At 52.1% G+C, this 19,289-nt stretch overlaps 1 long non-coding RNA gene across 2 annotated transcripts; it reads left to right on the forward strand.

Moving 5' to 3' along the window:
- Positions 1-304: 304 nt before the first annotated feature.
- On the forward strand, positions 305-19,289 carry LOC110259939 (uncharacterized). 2 transcript variants are annotated; one of them, XR_002342439.2, is made up of 5 exons: positions 305-409; positions 2,528-2,623; positions 14,802-14,905; positions 15,030-15,070; positions 16,265-19,289. It is a non-coding gene; the product is annotated as an uncharacterized LOC110259939 (long non-coding RNA). The 2 variants fall into 2 exon arrangements; XR_014840960.1 differs by lacking the exon at positions 15,030-15,070.

A 19,289-nucleotide genomic window follows, 5' to 3' on the forward strand; every position in this document is an offset into this window, starting at 1 on the left:
ATCGTCTCTCAGCTTGTCCACTAAGGGGCAGTTTTCACAGGTGGTGCTTTAACACTTAGAGTCACTGACCTCATCTCTCACTCCGTTTCCCAATTAACATAAAATGGATTTATCATTCTCCCTGCCAGAGAGTCATGGGACCAGGGGAGCCAAGACCATCTGTATCCTCCGCCAGAGGCTCCTCCTCCACTCTCTCCTCTGAGCAGGGTTCCCTGCCCCACATGGCTGCTCCCACCGCAGAACAGGTTCTCCTAGTTCTTGGAGCCAGCTTCCTCCCAGCCCTCTCCACTCTGGGCTCTGGCGCTGCTCCCCAGGCATATATATGCAGGGGTCAGCCAGCAGGCTGACTTCCTGTGTGATGATGGCAGCAGGCGGACCTGGTGGCTCTGGCCAGGGCTGTTTGTGGCAGGTGAGGATCACCCATTGCGACTGTCCAGGGGAGGGAACAGCAGCCCGTGTGCTTCTGCCCCAAGCAGAGGTGCTGCCGGGTCCCGGGAGTGGGAGCGTACATCCTGGGAAATAGCTCCCCTCAACTTTCCTAGAAGAGCCGAATACGAGAAGCCCTCTTGTCTCTCACCCTCTTGCTCAGTGTGGTGCCAGGGAAAGATGAAACATCACTGCTTTTTGATTTAGCCCGTGCCTTTAATTAAATCCCTGTTTATCAGTCTTTTTGTTTGTTTACCACCTTTCCAGCCAGTTGGGAAAGATTAAATATTTCTAGAGGGGGAAAATTCCTGGTAGAACCGTCAAACAGAATGGAGAAGGAAACCACATAGTGGGTTGTTTGGTCCATGGCAATGCCAGTAGCATTACAGAGACGCGGGTCTCATCCACGTACAGGTGCTCAAACGTGAGCTGTGGGAGGAGGTGTCCGTGTAGAAAAGGTCCCACCAGTGCAGCAGTGCACAGCCTGGACAACCTTCCACTGTACTCTGTCAGGACTTCAAAGGTCTGGCTCCTAAGAGTTGCAAATTTGCCTCCCATATTCTCTGCCAGGATCTTGTGTACCTCACAGCCAGCCCACATGGGCTATCTTTGCTCCAGTGGGAGGGGACCCCTAATATCCCAGCATCCTCAAAGAAGCCATGTTTTCCTGAACACACAAGTGGTACCCACTACCTAAATACATAGCCAAGGAAGGAGGTGATGGGATCCACAAGAGGGGGGTCATTTTTAGTTCACTCAATCATTTGCTCATCTAGTCAACGAATTTGTTTTTTGGCCTCACCCACAGCATACGGAAGTTCCCGGGCCAGGGATTGAATCTAAGCTGAAGCTGCAACCTGTGCCACAACTGCAGCAATGCTAGATCCTTAATCCACTGTGGCACAGCAGGAACTCCCATTCAGTGCATATTGAGTGCAGCATTGATGAGAGAATAGTGAGTAGCAGTACTGGTCTTGAGCCTCTGGGCCAAGTTCAGTGGGAAGCTCATCCCTGTGGAATTTAGAACCAAGGTCTGTGTCGGCACAGTCAGGGTCCAGAAAGGATGAGTGTCCAGTGGAGACCAAGGGACCTGGGCCAGCCTCAGGGTTGGCGAAGGCCTGAGGATGGGATGGCTGAGCTGACCTTGGAAGGATAAGGAGGGCTTCTCAGGATCATGGAACTTCTAGGGAGAGCAGGGACCGGGAGCCAAAGGCCCTGGAACGTAGTGTCTTCCATGGATTGATGGAGTGCCCACATGGCTGGACATGGAGAAGATGTGTGGCCAGTTAAGAGCCAGGCCTGACCTGCAGGGGTGGGGTCTGGCTGCAGCTGGCATGTTCTAGCAAAGCCAGTCCAGGCATTAAAATTGGGATGTTTCCATGGCCTCCTGGCCACCCCATCCCCTCCTGGGGGCTCCTGGACCTCCCTACAAACAGCCAGTAAAGGGGACACCTGGCCAAGGAGTCTTCAGAACCCTGTTCCCCTGCAGCAACCAGGTCCCTTCTGAGGGTGGTCCTGCCCACCTGTCCCCTTGGGTACCCATGTGCTAGCCCCAAGTGTCCTGATTCCTTGGACTGACCCCAGAGCTCCCCCTGCAGCAGTGGTGACCTCGTGCCTCTTAGCTGAAGCTGTGGCCCCACCTGGCTCCACACCCAGAAGCAGAGACACACAGGGTACCCTGTGCTTAGCCGTGCGTCTGGCTGTGTTCGGTGCATGATGGCTCACAGCGTTTCCTACTGACCCCTTCGTCCCCTCCATTCTCCCCAGCTCGTCTTCTCCCATGGGCTAAGCTGGGGACACCAGAGTGCCATGATCCCCAGACCACATGGGGACCTTCTCTCCTTCCAGGCCTAGAGTGTCCTTCCCCTGGCCCCCACTGCATGCTGTCTGGGTGAAGGGAGGATGAGGATGTGGCTTCCTCAGACGTTGGCCAGCAGGACACACCTGACCACACCCCATTCCATCTGCATCTCTCTGTGCTCATCCACCTGCCAAGAGACACAGCCTGAACAGCTCTCTAGCCCCAACTGTCATTTTCATCACATTTCTGAGATGATGGTGGCCTGGCTCTTAGAGCTTCCTGTTTTTTTCTTTCACTTAGTGTGGTCCGAGCATCTGCTATGTTGGTTCATGGTGATGCCAGCAGTGTTACAGAGACACGGATCTCGTCCATGCACTTTAAGATAAGTGCTCAAAGGTGAGCCACAGAAGGATGTGTCCATGTGGAAAAGGTCCCGTCAGTGCAGCAGTGCACAGCCTGGGCGACCTTCCCTCAAGTGCAGGGCCAAGGAGAATAGGCAGCACCCTCGCTGCAGTAATCAAGCCACACATCAGAGCTGAGGGCCTGGCAGGGCTGTGCCCCCCAATGGACAGGAGGGGGAGATGGTGAAGCGGGCAGGGATTGGACTGGGCAGAGGGCCTGCATTGTCTCTTTCGGGACATGATGGGACATGCCATGGTGGGAACAGCCTTGCGGCTCAGGGAACAGAGATGGCGATGTTGGGAACAGAACAAGGGTGGTGGAGGTAGAGGCTGGAGGTGGTGAATGGAGACGCAGCGTGGAGGTGTGTCTATGTCTTGGGAACAAGGTGAGAGCTTCAAGCAGGTGAGTGATGTGATCTGATTTGGAAAGATGATTCTGTTCATGGTTGGTGCCAAGAGAAGCAAGGAGTAGTTCCCGTCGTGGCTCAGTGGTTAATGAACCCAACTATCATCCATGAGGGCAAGGGTTTGATCCCTGGCCTCGCCCAGTGGGTTAAGGATCCAGTGTGGCCATGAGCTGTGGTGTAGGTGGCAGACGCGGCTCAGATCTGGTGTTGCTGTGGCTGTGGCGTAGACTGGCGGCCACAGTTCCGATTCCACCCCTGGCCTGGGAACCTCCATATGCCACAGGTGTGGCCCTAAAAAAGAGAGAGAGAGAGGAGCAAGGAGACCAGTTGGTGTCAAGACCTTCTGTGACTCACCCCTCCCCTGTCCCCAAAGCAAGATCAAGTGGAGTCCTCTGTGGGTTGGCTCTGGAGGCCATCGCCATCTCACCTGCTGAGGATGGCCCTGTATTGGCCCTTCTCCCTGAGCCTGGCCCCACTCAGCCCCTCGCTGGTTCCTCCCTTCGACCAGAACCTCAGAATATTCTGGCTTCTTCAGGTGGCCCCTCGCGTGGTCCCTGTCCTCCAGGGGAACAGGGAAGTGGTGTGTGTCCCAGAGCTACGTGGTCCTTGGACCTCTGCTTGTTGGGAAGGGACAGCTGGCTGGGCAGACCCACATGAAAACCCAGAAAAGGGGGAAACAAATCTTCCTCCAAATCAGAGGATTTCCTCCTCTCCGACAGAACACTGGCATTTCAAAATCCCTAACAAGAACCTTCCCAGATTAGGACGTTGCTGCTGCTGCAGGTTTGACCTACTGTTAGAAAGTCTGTAGGTGATTCAGTCCCTTTGTGGAAGGATTTCTCAGAGGGTTCCTCCTGAAGAAAGATGGCTCTGAAACTTTCAAAAGGGAAGTTGATTGATGTTCAAGCCGCCACTTGGCCCACAAACATCCACTGAGTGTCTCTTGGATCATTTCAGCCCCTGGAATAATCAGAGCACAGCTCTGCTCTCCGGAAGCACATGGGCTTCAGGCAATAGACAAGGCAACTGGCTACTTTAGCTGGTGATAAAAAGGATGAAATAAGATAACATGGTGGAGATGGCCTGGGGTGAGGTGCGGCTCAAAATAATAGGGAGAGGGCAGCCTTGTGAAGGTCTGGCAGAAGGCTGTTCTGCAAGCGGAGGTTTGGCATGTCTGAGGGTCTTTTGGCAGACGGGTGCCTGGAGCACAGTCATAGATCCTACAGTGTGGGTGGGGCCTATCCCAGGAGTCTTGTAGCCATGGTAATGGGTTGGGATTTTTTTACTCTCAGTGTAAAGGGAAGCCACCAGAGGTTTTAAGCAAGAAGTGGTGTGAGCTGATGTGCAGTTTGAATAGCCAGCTGTGCTGCTTGCAGAAGGCGAATCTGAGAAGTGAAGCTGGTACATAGTATGGACACAGGGTTTGGATTAAACTGGATGCCAACCAATTTCTTTAATCCTTGGTAGAAAAGAGAGAGCTGCTTCCTCTCCCCAGAGTGACAGTGTCCCTGGTGGGCATGGTTAGGAGGCATGCCAGGGAGAACAGAGAGGAAGCTAGGAAGCTGCTGGAGGGCTGGCCCCTGAGTGGGCATAACCCATGGTCCAAACCTTAGCCCCAAGGGGAGGGGGCTGCTGAGATGTCCAAGTGGAAAGGATCTAAACAGACTGAGCCTCTGCTCTTTGCGTGTGTTATCCCAGTGAATGCTGACAGATACTGCAGATGAGTGAATATATCTGTTATCTCTTGCTGTGTAACAAAATATCCCCAATGTACCGACTGAAGGCATCAAATGGGGATTATCTCACCACTTGCTTGAGTCAGGGATTCAGGAGCAGCGGCACTAGGTGGTTCTGGCTCAGGGTGTCTCGTGAGGCTGGGGTCGAGCTGTCGGCCAGGACCATCGGAAGGCTGGACGGGGTCTGGAAGGTCCTCTTCACAGATGGCGCCCTCACACAGCTGTCGCACGGACACCCCAGTCCTTCACCTTGACCTTTCTTCATGACATGACAGCTGGCTTCCCCTAGAGCGAGAGGGGACAGGAAGCCACAGTGCCTTTCATGACCTGGTCTCTGAGGTCCCACCCCGGCACTCCTGCTTCATTTTATTCATGAGAAGCCAGTCACTTAGTCCAGCCCACACTCGAGGGGAGGGAACTAGACCCCACATCCTAAAGGGAAGAATAGCAAGGTATTTGCAGACCTTTTTTTTTTTTTTTTTTTGGCTGCACCCATGACATGTGAAATTTCCCAGGGCCAGATATTGAACCCGTGCCACAGCAGTGACCCAAGCCACTGCAATGATAATGCCACATCCTCAACCCACTGAGCCACTAGGGAACTCCAGCAGATATATTAAAACCACCCCCATGGCATCATGGCTCCCCTTCCACGTTCAGAGTCTTTCATGAACTTTCCCCATGTCCCACTCTAGGAAGTGGCAAGAATGGGGTTAGAACCCAGCTCTCCAAAGCCTGAGTCTTTCCTCTGGTGCCATGCTGCCAAGGGAATTTCTTGGCCTTTGCAGCTAGCTTCTGGGGGGATCAGACCCATCAGCTCAAACTTCCATTTCCAAAAAATGCCTGAGTCCAGCCGTGGGCCCAGCCTAGGTCCGAGGCTAAGATTGACCCACTGGGGCAGGGAGTTTGTGTCCAGGGAGCCCACCCAGACTCAGGCACAGACACAGGTACAGAGGCTGCCCAGCAGTGTGCCAGCTGAGTCAGAGCTGACTTAAGGCCTGGAGGGGCCACCCTGGGGACCTCGGTGTTCGGCACGGCGGGCTAGGACATAGGTTCAGAGGCTCTCTCTTCCTCTTCCTGCCCCCATTGGCAGCAGGAGATGCTTGTCTCCCAGAGCCCGGGGCGCTGCGGGATGGTATGTGATAGAACTTGTTCGGTCACTCCCGGCTCTTCAATTAAGGGCTGGTTGACATTACAAGGAATCCATGTCCCAGGGACCTGCCTCTGTCGTGAGCGGACCCGATGCTCTGACTTCTGTGACGGCTTGGCCTGCCCTTGAGGTTGTCTCCAAGCTTTTGTGACTGTTTGTGACATGGGAACTATGGACCAGCCTTGACTTCCCAGGCCCGCTTAAGGCGGATGATGTAACAAGTGCTGGGCCCAGCCTCTGCATATGGTCAGCCCTCGGAGGCAACAGCTGTCGGAGTTCATCATCCCCACGCAGGGCTGTGGCCCCACTGCGCGCATTTGGCGACGTGCTCCTGGCCGCGGGGGTGTCTCATTTATGGGGCTGGCCTGCTGTCTATCACGGGCTCCTGGGGGCCCATCCGCTTGGCCTTCAGTTTGCCTCTGAGGTCCGACTCCTGCAGAGTCCGGACCCTGAGGGAAGCAGCTGGGGCCCTGTCTGGGGGCAAAGCAAGAACTTCTGCGGGTCGGGAGAAATCGGGGTCGGCCCATGTCAGACCTCACCTCCCTCCCAATGGCCGATGGCCGGGCGTGTGTATTTGCTCGGAAACATCTACCTTCTAGGGATCCTGTCACCAGCCAAGTGGGCAGAGCCTGCTGCCACCTGTGGGAGAGCATTGTGTCATGGTTTACCTGCGCGCTCGTTGGCACCGTCCTGAGGGGACAAAGTCACCCTTCGAAGTTCATGGCTGGATGTGGGGGTGGGGACGCTGGCGAAAAGTGGCAAAAGGCACAGAAGGACGTGAGGGAAAGTGGAGGCCTCCAGGGAGCTGGAGAGGGCGCCTGGGGACACACAAGTTCCCGACCCTGGTCCCAGCTCCACCTCCTACAGAGAGGTCAAGTCTCGGGGTGACTAACCCCTGTCTACAACGCCGCCTCCACCCTGCCCCCCTGCAATAAGAAAGAGTGCAGCTCAGCTCCCACCCTAACCCTGCAAAGCCGTGCTCCAGCCCGGCCGTGGGGTGCTGAGGCTTGTGCCGCCGTAAAGGAGGGAGACGTCGGAACCCCGGGTCGGCTGCCATGTGCCACCAAGCGCTCACCATTCGTCTCCAAGATGGATCAGCCCGCGCATCTGTGCAGGGCTGGGTGGAAGCCCCAGACCAGGTAAATAGCGTTTTAAGAGCTTCTCTGTGGCATGAGTCACGTGCAGCAGATGTGACTGAGCCCTTATTTAGAACCTTGAGCAGACAGGACTGGTGGCTTTAGCTGGGACTGGTCTTAAGCAACTTACTAACCCCCGTGTGCCTCAAAGTGAGTAAAACATAAATGCAGTGAGGTGATGGTGAAGCCCCCCCCTCCACCGGGCACCTTGCAGCCACCCTTGGCCACCCACACCAGGACATGAAGGCAGTTCACGTCTTTTCCCTCGGTGCCAGCGCCTCAGGGAGGGGGATTTGCATGTGGCTACACTGGGAGCCAGCACTGGGCTACCTGCTGTCCACAGTCACGGTCAAGGTCCCGCCGCCGCCGCCGCTGTCTAAGAAGCTCCTCTAATGCACAGGGAACCCACCTGACCCCAAGTCACCTGCTGGTGGGCCGCAAAGCCCCAGAATGAGCCACCCAGCCCTGCCTGGGTTCCCCCCACCCATCTGCATCTCCTCACCTGGACTCGAGACCCACCCTGGGAGGTCGTGGCAAGAGTGGCCTCGCCCCACAGGAGAGGCGTCGCAAGTCCCAGACTGGGGCTCAGACTCAGCCCATGAGTCTCCCGCCCCCCACCCTGTTCCCGCAGCATCATGGGGGAGGGGAGAGCAGCATGCAGCCGACCTCACGTCCCCGCACCTCCAAGGACGAAGGTTCCCTGAGGAGCCACTGTTAGTGTCCCTGTGCCCCACGGGCCAGATCACACCTCGGGCTCGGCAGTCACCCTGCGTCCTCGATGAGGGCTTCTCCCCCTCAGTTACCACCTTTTGAGATCCTAGTGTCTCACTTCCAGTGGCCAGAGTCCTGGGCCACACGAGACTTTTCAAAATACCAGAATTTGAACGTGTGAGATTCTGGAAGCTGATATTTTCAAATGTGTGACCTCAGACTGTGTTCAGTGTGGCTGGATGCGTAACATAAGATCTGACTCTGTTTATCCATTCAGTGCTTAAATTCCTCCACAGCTCCTGTCCAGTAGCCTTCTGACCTATGATTTTCTTATTTCTGGTAGTGCGGTCTCTTAAAGCAGCCTGTCTGATATTGGATTGTGTAACATACTAAGATTTTTTTTTTTAATAGAATTGCAGTGTCTTTTTCTGTGTAGATTGTCTGGCTTCCCTGGAGGGAGCAGGGTCAGAGGTCCCTGGGTTGATTCCCACTGTGGCTCTTGGCCCTCAGAGCATCTTGGGGTCCCTGGAGCAGAGCTGAATAACCAGAACCCAAATACTGGCCCAGAGGAGGCCCAGTTCTGGGATGTCAGGACGCAGGTTGACAAGGAAGAAGACTGCGACGGATGAGCCTGACCATTCCTTTAAAATCATGTTCCCTGCTTTGTGAGAGGTGGTGGGATTGGCACAGAGCCCAGGGTGGCCTGGCACCGGGTCTCAGCTGGAAACCTCAGGGCCACGTTCCCTGGGAGGGTCCCTGAGGACCACTTGGTCCTGGAAGCATTTTGAGCTTCCACCAGGAAAGGGTGCCAGGAAGATGATTATTCCGTATCCTCAGTGGGAGGTTTTGAAAGATGCCCCAGACTGTCCTATGGCTTCTTCTTCTCTGACTGCGGCTGGCATCCCCAGGGTCACCTCGGGGAAGTGCTAGCGGCAGGTGAGGGCCACTCTCCCAGTGGCTGCAGCTGCCGGGGTGCTGGCAGGGGGGTGGGTCTGTGTCCCCCACGGCCACCTTTACAGAGCAGTGACAGATCAGATCATGGTGTCCCCCTTCTGAAGGGCCCCTAGAGCCCCAGAGACAAACAGCAGAGACCACTGCCTTCCCGGGAGTTTGCTCTTACTGTTGTCATAGAATGGAAGCCTGGCTGCTCACAGTGGGCTCCCCTGGGGCCCCCCCAAAGATATGCCCACCCAGCATCTCAGAGCGTAAGGATCCCCGCAAGTGTCCCGGAGGCAAATATCTTGAGGTGCTATTGTGCTGGATGATTGGCTGTGAACCCAACCAACAAGAAAGGAAAGGAGATTTGAGACACACAAGGGGATGGCTGGGTGAAGTCGTGATGCTGCAGGTGGAGGTGGGGTGATGTGGCCTCAAGCCAAGGGACACCTGGAGCCACCAGAAGCTGAGAGGCAGGAAGGACCCTCCCCATTAGCCTCTGGAGGGAGCACAGCCCTGCAGCACTGAGATTTTAGACTTCTGGCCTCCAGATTATGAGAGTCAATTTCTGTTGTTTTAAGCCACTCAGTCTGGGGAAATTTGTCACAGCAGCCCCGGGATACTAATCCCAGGATACTAATCCCAGGGCTGCTGTTGGAGGCTGCCTTCCTGGGCAGCCGGCTCTGAGAGGGAGGTGAGCACATGGGCGGTTTCTCAGGGCTGCTCCTGTTGGGGGAGCGAGGGTGCAGGAGGGGTCAGTGGGGGAGGCGGGTGGCCCTGCAGGTGGGGTTGGGGTGAGCACCGAGCCTTCGGCCCTTGCGTCCATCAGCTGGGATGCGGACCCCCAGCAGGGACACGGGATCTTGGATGAGACAAGTCTCCTCAGTCAAGGGCATTCCCAGAGCGTTTCCAGCAGTGAGGGGATTAGATCCTTCGGCCCCATGGGGAAGGGGGTGTGGGGGGATGTCGTTGAAGTACCCCTGCCACCCTGATCACATGTAAGTCAGCAATGGGCAGAGGGCTCCCCTACGTTGGGGGTTGCTGCCTCGCCCCGACCCTAATGCAGCCTGGACCTCAGCTGCCACCCGGTGCCCATCCCAGCCCAGGGAGCCAGGCCCAACTGTCAGCACGTGGCTTCGGGATCCCCTGGTTTGTGGGCATTCCCTGCAGGGCGTGGGCATGCTGAGGCCTGAGGCACGCTGGCTTGTAGCCATGGGACTTCGGAGACTCCTCTCAGATTCCTGCCCCCCCACCCCCCAGTTGGCCATGCAATATTGCCAATTACACACGCTTGCCAGGAATGCCATACGGCGTGTTACCCAACCAGGGTGACGCATGGCACCAAGTACATGTCAGCAGGATTGTGTTGCCAGTGTGTTAGTTCACAGCTCAGCATCCCTGTGCCTGTGGTCTCCATTGTGTGTTGTCTCATCTGGCCATCTGCTCTCGGCATCGGATGGGAGAAAGCCCTGTCCCCTGGGCTCCCACCCGTGGTTCCACGGGACCTGCCAGAGTCCCAGTGGTGGCTCCACAGGGCCCACCCTACCCTGGCGTCTCATCTCCCGGGACGCCCGGGCGACTCCCGGGGCCTTCGTTAAAGCTGATGATGTTCAGTAGGTTTTATCTTTTTATTAAAAAAATTTTTTTCTATTATAGTTGATTTACAGTGTTCTGTCAATTCCCGCTGTACAGCAAATTGACCCAGTTATACATAGATATACGTTCTTTTTCTCACATTATCTTCTATCATGTTCCATTGCAAGTGATTGGGTATAGTTCCCTGGGCTATACAGCAGGACCTCACTGCTTATCTGTTTTGGTTTTTTGTTTTGTTTTGTTTTTTTGTTGCCGTGAGCTATGGTGTAGGTCACAGACATGGCTCCGATCCGGTGTTTCTGTGGCTGTGGTGTAGGCTGCAAGCTGTAGCTCCAATTAGATCCCTAGCCTGGGAACCTCCATATGCCACAGGTGTGGCCCTAAAAAAAGCAAAAAAAAAAAAAGAGAGAGAGAGAGAGAGAGAGAAAAATAAAGAAACAATTGTTCCTTTGGTCACTGAGTCTTTTTAATGATTTTTTTACATCATTTTTTTAATTAGTGTATAGTTGATTTACAATGATGTGCCAATCTCTGCTGTACAGCCAAGTGACCCATTCATAATAGATATATATATATATATATACATTCTTTTTTTATATTATTTTCCTTCAAGATGGGGTATAGTCCCCTATGCTGTACAGTAGAACCCCATTGCTTATCCATTCTAAATGGAATAGTTTGCATCTACCAACCCCAAACTCCCGGTCCATCCCACTCCCTCCCCCTCCCCCTTGGCAACTACAAATCTGCTCCCCATGTCTGTGAGTCTGTTTCTGTTTTGTAGGTAGGTTCATTTGTGCCCTATTTTAGATTGCGGATACAAGTGATATCATATGTATTTGTCTTTCTCTTTCTGGCTTACTTCACTTAGTATGAGAATCTCTAGTTGAATCCATGCTGCTGCAAATGGCATTATTGTTCTTTTTATGGCTAAGTGGTATTCCATTGTATATATGTACCACATTTTTTTTTTTTGTCTTTTTAGGGCCACACCCATGGCATATGGAAGTTCCCAGGCTAGGGGTCTAATCGGAGCTGTTGCTGCCGGCCTACACCAGAGCCACAGCAACGCCAGATCCGAGCCACGTCTGCGACCTACACTGCAGCTCACAGCAATGCCGGATTCTTAGCCCACTGGGCGAGGCCAGGAAGTTAAGTTAATCTAAGAAAAAGAATGTATATCCAGAGTTCCCGTTGTGGTGCAGTGGTTAACGAATCCGACTAGGAACCATGAGGTTGCGGGTTCGGTCCCTGCCCTTGCTCAGTGGGTTAACGATCTGGCGTTGCCGTGAGCTGTGGTGTAGGTTTCGGAGGCGGCTCGGATCCTGCGTTGCTGTGGCTCTGGTGTAGGCGGTGGCTGCAGCTCCGATTCGACCCCTAGCCTGGGAACCTCCATATGCCGCGGAAGCGGCCCAAAGAAATAGCAAAAAAAAAAAAAAAAAAAAAAAAAGAATGTATATCCTTAACCACTGAGCCATGACAGGAACTCCTTACCACATCTTAATCCATTCATCTGATGATGGACATTTAGGTTGCTTCCATGTCTTGGCTATTGTGAGTCATGCTGCAATGAACATAGGGGTGCGTGGATCTTTTTGAATTAGAGTTTTGTCTGTGTATATGCTCCGGAGCGGGATTGTTGGATCATATGGTGGTTCTATATCCAGTTTTCTGAGGAACCTCCATACTGTTTTCCATAGTGGTTGTACCAGCTTACATTCCCACCAACAATGCAGGAGGGTTCCCTTTTCTCCACACCCCTTCCAGCATTTGTTATTTGTAGACCTATCACTGATGGCCCTTCTGACTGGTGTGAGGTGGTACCTCATCGTACTTTTGATTTGCATTTGCTGAGCATTTTTTCATGTGCCTACTGGCATCTGCTTGGGAGAGATATCTGTTTAGGTCTTCTGCCCATTTTTCAGTCGGGTTATTTGTTATTTTGTTTTTGAGCTGTATGAGTTGTTTGTGGTCATGATTTTTAAAAAATTCACTTTTCTAAAACTATGCAAATGATGCATGAACTTGTTCATGTTTAGTCCTTGTTTCACGTTAGTGTTTGATGCAGGCACAGGACGAGGAAGCTCAGGCTCTGGTTCATGGTTCCATCTCGGCCTGGGACTGCGTAAGGCCTCTCTTTCCTTGTGTAAAGAGGGGCTGGTGTGCAGCCTGCGGGCACAGGTAGTGCCACCACCTCTGAAAGTGTGTTCATGTTCCCAGCACAGAAACCCAGCTGCGAGCGGTGGAGCAGTGGCCGCTGTGCACGGTGGCTGAGATGGCAGCATGTCCCAGCTTCTGGGGCCGAGGCCTGGCTGGGAGGCCTGTTGCTGGGAAAGTGAAATTCTCAGGCCCCCTCTCATATCCAGGGACCCCGACGTGACCGGGTCCCTGGCTCCGTCGCCCCAGCCTGTGGAAGTGGCGGGAAGCAAGGAGACAGAAGGCTGAGCTCAGCCTTCAGCGTCTGTGTTGCCCAAAAAACCCTACATCTGGCAAAAGAGAGTGATGCCTCGTATTCTGTGCCCTCTCCATGCCAGTACCAAGTGGCCTGTGAGGGTGTATTCTCCCCATACCCAGCTCCGACGTTTCCACGGAGGACACACAACCAGGGTGACAGAACACAGGCCAGAGTGGGGGTTGGGGAGACCAGACGACCGACCAGGGGCTTGTGGTGCCGTCAGGGCCAGGACTTGCTGCCGTTCTGGACATCAGCATGTGTGCGCCAGTGCCAGGGACTGGGCTCTCCCAGTCTCCCCTCTCCAAGTGAGTTATTTGGGAGGGGGGGGTCTTACAGAGCTCTTTCTAAAAGACCCTGTGCATGTGGTCAGTCGCAGCGACCAGACCACAAGGACCCGTGTGGCAGGCCCAGCAGAGAGGACAGCACGCCACCCAGAGACTAGTGTCTTGGACAGAAAACTGCCAAGGCCGCCACTCTGCATCGTTTCCCTGTTGGGAGAGAAAAAAGGCGTCTCATGTACCCAGCAGCCCCCTCCCTTATTCAAAACCCCCGTGGACGCCTGAAACCACAGATAGTTCTGGACCCTGTAAGCACCGTTATTCCCATACATACACGCCCACGGTAAAGTTTGATTTACGAATTGGGCTCAGTAAGAGATGAACAATAACTAATAACAAAAGAGGACCATTAAAACAAGACACTGTCAGGGTTCCTGTTGTGGCTCAGCAGATTAAGTACCATTAATTAGTATTAATTAGTATCCATGAAGACAAGGGTTCGCTCCCTGGCCTCACTCATTGGGTTAAGGATCCGGCGTGGCCATGAGCCGTGGTGTAGGTCAAGGTGCAGCTCGAATCTGGCATTGCTGTGGCTGTGGCGTAGGGTAGGGGCTATTGCTCCGACTCTACCCCTAGCCAGGGAACCTCCATATGCCATGGGTACAGCCCTAAATAAAAAGAAAAAAAAAACACACCCCAATATACTCTAATAAGAGTTATGTGCATGTGGTCTCTCTCTCTCTCAAAACATCTTATTATACAAATCTATGCCTCTTCTGTCTTTTGTTTTGTTTTGTTTTTTAGGGCTGCACCTACAGCCCTGATATGGAGGTTCCCAGGGTAGGGTCCAATTGGAGCTGTAGCCGCCAGCCTATACCATAGCCACAGCAACTCGGGATCTAAGCCGCATCTGCGACCTACACCACAGGTCAGGGCAATGCCGGACCCTTAACCCACTGAGCGAGGCCGGAGGTCGAACCTGTGTCCTCGTGGATGCCAGTCAGGCTCGCTAATCGCCGAGCCACGATGGGAACGCCTGCGTCTCCCCCCTTAACTCAGCACTTAGCGCGCACTGTGGCTATAACTGCTGCTGTAACTGCCACAAGTGTCCCTTTTCCTTCTTCACAGTTTCATGGACAGAAGATTCGTTCTTACCATGGATCCTAGCAATCTCAGCTCATGATTTTTTTTGTTGTTGTTGGTCTCTTATTAAGTCAAGATCGTTCACCTTTTCCCTTAAAGGAAGCACTTACTGGCCTCTCTTTGTCAGTCTGAATGGCCAGCATCATTCTTCTCACACTTTGGGGCCTTGAGTGAGGAAAATAAGGGTCCCTTAAACACAGGCACTGGGATACGGCAATAGCGGATCTGACCATCAGGACTGCTGCTGAGTGACGGTGGGCAGGACCCTCTGGACGAAGGGATGGTCTGGGTCCCAGACCGGATGGAGGGGGCAGCACGAGATTTCATCTTGCTATACAGGACAGCACACATGCAATTTACTTTTTTTTTGTTTTTTATTTCTTGCTTTTTAGGGCCACACCCGTGGTACACGGAAGTTCCCAGACTAGGGGTCAAATGGAGCCACAGCTGCTGACCTACGCCGCAGCTCACGGCAACGCTGGATCCTTAAGCCACTGAGCGAGGCCAGGGATCAAACCCACATCCTCATGGATACTGCTCAGATTCATAACCCACTGAGCCACAGTGGGAACTCTAAACACGTTTGAAGTCTATATTCCTGAAATTTTCCATTTCACGTTTTTAGGCCACGGTTGACCAAGAGTAACTAGAACCAAGAAGAATAAAACCATGGATGAGGGGGTTCTGTACTGGCGAGTGCATCTTTGGAGCTGTCAGCAAGGCAAGAGGGTGGGTAAGGAGATAGGGCATGGGTGGCTGCTGGGCATCCAGGAAGGGGTCGATGGGAACTTTGTGGCTGAACGTGGGTTCCTTTGCTCTTCTCTGCTCACCGTTCCCCGACTTTCCTTTGCAGGTTCCCCCCCACACACCCCATCTCAGCTCAGAAGAGGCTGAGTAAGTGCATCAGATGAAGCTCATCCCCTGACAGCAGGGATGGGTTCAAGGAGGGTACAAGCCCCCTGGAAACTCAAGAAGGCTTTTTCTGGGGCTTCCACCTTAGACTTTCGAGGGAGAGCAAAGAGGAGGTGGGCAGGCAGGGAGGGGAATGGCACTGCAGCAGAAGGAATTGGGGGAAGGAGCGTGAGGTCTGGGGAGATGCCAGATGGGGTTGCAGGCGGGTTGATGTGACCGATGCTTTTAGACCCGGGAATGGTTTCAGGGATGCAGGAAGACAGACAGGCCTCATGTTCTGTGCTTCCGATTTGATTTTATTATTGTTGTATTTTGGCCCACAGCAGGCAGATATCCACAACAGAAGTTACAACACCGGATTCTTATCCCACTGAGCCACCAGGGAACTCCACGTGCTTCCGATTTTAGATCTTGTCCGGTGGGCAACTAGAAGAACCTGAAGGATGTTTAAACCCTTACTTATTTTTATTGGGGCATTTTTTTGCTTTTTTTTTTTTTTTTTTTTTTTTAAGGGCCACACTTGCAGCACATGGAATTTCCCAGGCTGGAGGTGGAATGGGAGCTGCAGCTGCCCTCCACGGCCACAGCCACAGCCACAGCAACTCAGGATGCAAGACATGTCTGCAGCCTTTACCGCAGCTCACGGCACTGCTGGATCCTTAACCCACTGAGTGAGGCCAGGGATCAAACCTGAATCCTCATGGATACTTGTCAGGTTCTTAACCTGCTGAGCCACAATGGAAACTCTGTTTTTTATTGTTTTTTATTTCTTTTTCTTTTTAGGGCCACATCTGCAACATATGGAAGTTCCCAGACTAGGGGTCACATCAGATCTGCAGCTGCAGGCCTATACCAGTCATAGCAACACCGGATCTGAGCTGCATTTGTGACCTATGCTGCGGCTTGCGGTGATGCCAGATCCTCAACCCACTGAGCAAGGCCAGGGATCAAAGCCTCGTCCTCATGGATACTAGTCGGGTTCTTAACCCGCTGAGCCACAACAGGAGCTCCAAAATATTTATTTTCGATCGGAGTCGGTTGATTTACAATAGCGTGTTCTTTTCAGGCGTAGAGCGAAGTAGATCACATATACATGTAAATACCTCCATTCTTTTTCAGATTCTTTTTCCATATAGTTAAACCCTTAATTTTAATTCATTTCTTTTTTGTTTGAAGGATCTTTCTGGAAGCACTGCACAGGATGACCTGGAGTGAATACAGTGAGACAGACTCCAGAGGCTACTCCAAGTGTCAGATTGGAGATGGAGTCCCTGAAGGACGCTGTAGGGCTGGAGATGAAATTGATTCCGTCCGTGCAGGGTGAGGGGAGGGAGGAGAAAAGGTGTCCATTTTCTAAACATTTTCCTCTTGAAATTAAAGTTAAAAAATTTTTTTCTGTGTGTTTTTTAGGGCAGCACCCACGGCATATGGAGGTTCCCAGGCTAGGGGTCATAAATGTTTATTTTTGTCGAGGAATACCTAAATGTAAAGACAAGGGAATTCTGTAAGTCTCGTTATCAATAAGATCAATCCCTGCCCACGCACCTCGCTTTTAGCTGATGGCCCCCCACCGTTCACCTCCATCTCTCAACTGCACGCTTGTGCTCCTGCTCTTTGCTTTTCGAGATGTTTCCTCTTGTGAAAGACAAGCATTTCAGTAACCACCTTCTCCAACACCAACGCTCACTCACGCATCTCTTCTCTGCCTTTATCCTCCCAAAGGAGATTTATGGGGTTTTGCTTCCTCCTTCCCTCCCGTCCTGCCTTCGTTCTTTCTGTTTGGGTTTTATGTTGTCATGACTTTGCAGCACGCTGTCCGAACCTCTGAACTACATAGATGCTGTGATTACTTTTTTTTCCCCCGAGTCAACATTTTGTTTGCCAGGAAATTATTCATTGTCTAGTTGTTTATGGTTTGGTTTGGTTTGGGCTTTGTTTTCTTTGGTCTTATCAATCAGGCAACCGTAAACTCTCGCCCAAGATGTTCAAACAGAATTTTAAGCCACTTTCATCTTCAAGAGGTCTCCCCTAGGGGCCTCTGTCTTCTCCAGCCAGACTGGGTGCCTGCGAATCTGTTTTGCTTTTCCCGTGTTTATGGAGCTGCCAAGATGCAGCTTTTTGTGGGAGGTGAGGATGGAACTTGGCCTGCCCATGGGCATGCACGTGAGGCCCCTCGTGATGTGGGATGGATCCAGGAGCTGGGAGAAGAAGAGAAAGGATGTCACCAGGGCCAGAACTCCCCATGCCTCCGCATTCTGAAGCAGAGCATCAGAGAGCCCGAGGATTCTCTATCAGAACCTGGCCTTCCAGGTAGTTCTGCAGGTGTATCTGTCAAGGTAGGAGAGAGCATATTTCACTTATTACTTTGTTTGTTAGCTTCATTTAGAACTTTAAAAAATTTAGATATATGACATATGTCCATTTATCCTCCTGTCCAGACCCTTCAAGTGTTGGGAGTGGGCTTGGCACTGGTGGGGCACCTCTCATCTGGAAATTCATCTGTCTAGTCTGGGAAAGTTTCTTGAATTATTTCTTAGATGATCTCCCCTCTGCCACTTTCTCTCTTCTGGGGCTCTGATTAGTTGTGTGTTGGACCTTCTATGCAAGTCCTCTCATTTTCCTGAATTTTCTCTTTTCTTTCCTACCTTCCTTCCTCCCTCTCTCTCTCCCCCTCCCTTCCTTATTTCTTCTCTTCTCTCCTTCCTTCCCTTTCTTTTTTCACTCTTTTTTCCTCCCCCACACTTTCCATTTAAAATTATTCCTTTATGATATCACATTTTTAGTTTCCCAGGGTGCTTTTTGTGTGCCTCGAATGTATCTTTTTAAAATGCAGTCCATTCTTTTTATTCAGTCTATGTTACCTTCTCCTGGTGTGGTCCATTTTCCCTCCAGTTTACTCCTTTTCATTGGTTTATTTGCTTGATTTTCCTTTGGGGGTGATACACTTCTAAGATGCTTGTTCCGGAAGGTCTGATTGTCCTTGGCGAACCACTCTCAGGTGGCAGCAGCGCTGTGGTGAGGGCTAAGCCTTGCCGCATTCGCTGTTGTCGATCTGGCTGGAAATATTGCAAGCAGGATCCCAGCTGTGAACATCTTTTGGTCTGTACCTTGGGCTGGTTGGATTCCCGGAGAAGACTTTCCCACGTTCCTGCCTGGAGTGGCTAATCCTCACTGCCACGGTCATGGGGTCCAAGGAGGGGAAAGGCTGCAAGGCACCTCTGCATTCATGTTATGACCTTTTATTTAATCCTTCTTTTTTCAGTGTGAGAGCTTGGCCCTACTGTTTGGTGTTTCCCAGTCCAGAGACCCTCCCTTGGACCCTACATCGCATCTGTCTTCTTTAACTTAGCACAGTGTTTTTGTTTCAGTGGTGTCATAGCATGTATCTGTAGCTCATCCACTTTTTGTTTCATTTTTTTTCTTTTTAAGGCCACACTTGCAAGATAGGGAAGTTCCCAGGCTAGAGGTCGAATTAGAGCTGCTACTGCTGCTGGCCTACATACACCACAACCACAGCAACGCAGGATGGGAGCTGCATCTGTGACCTACACTGCAGCTTGCAGCAACATAGGATCCTTAGCCCCCGAGTAGGGCCGGGGATCGAACCCACCTCCTCAGAGAGACAATGTCGGGTTCTTAAGCCGTTGAGCCACAACAGGAATTCCAGTTCATTTCCTTTTATTGCCGAGTTATATTCTACTGGATGGATATGCCCCATTTTATCCAGTTGATGGACCTTTAAACTGTTTCCAACTTGCGGCTGCCGAGCGTTTGCATGCAAGTCTGTGTGCCGATAAGTGTTTTCATTTCATCGTCATCATTCCTGAACTTTTTAATCGTCCCAAACTGAAATTCTTTCTCTATTAAACACTAACCTCTCATTGTCCCTTCCTCCCAGCCCCTGGTAACCACTAGACTCTTTTCTCTATGAATTTGATGTTCCTATAACTCACATGAATGGAATCTTACAGTATTTGTCCTTTCGCTTCTGGCTCATTGCATTTCGTGTAATGTCATTGAGGTTCAGCCGTGGGTAGCGCGGGTCAGCATTTCCTCCCCTCTTAAGACTGAATAATATTGCATTGAATTGTCAACCTCATTCGATGATTTATCCACTGATCTGTTTGCTGATGGACCCTTCGGTTGCCTCCACCTTTTGGCTGCTGTGAATAAAGCCGGCATGAACGTGGGTGTTCCAATA

The sequence above is a fragment of the Sus scrofa genome, chromosome 3 (genome assembly GCF_054392235.1).
Source record: "Sus scrofa isolate SSC_HxYL_T2T_F1_AM1 chromosome 3, Sscrofa_HxYL_maternal_Yorkshire_Landrace_v2.0, whole genome shotgun sequence".
NCBI classification, from domain to species: Eukaryota; Metazoa; Chordata; class Mammalia; order Artiodactyla; family Suidae; genus Sus; species Sus scrofa.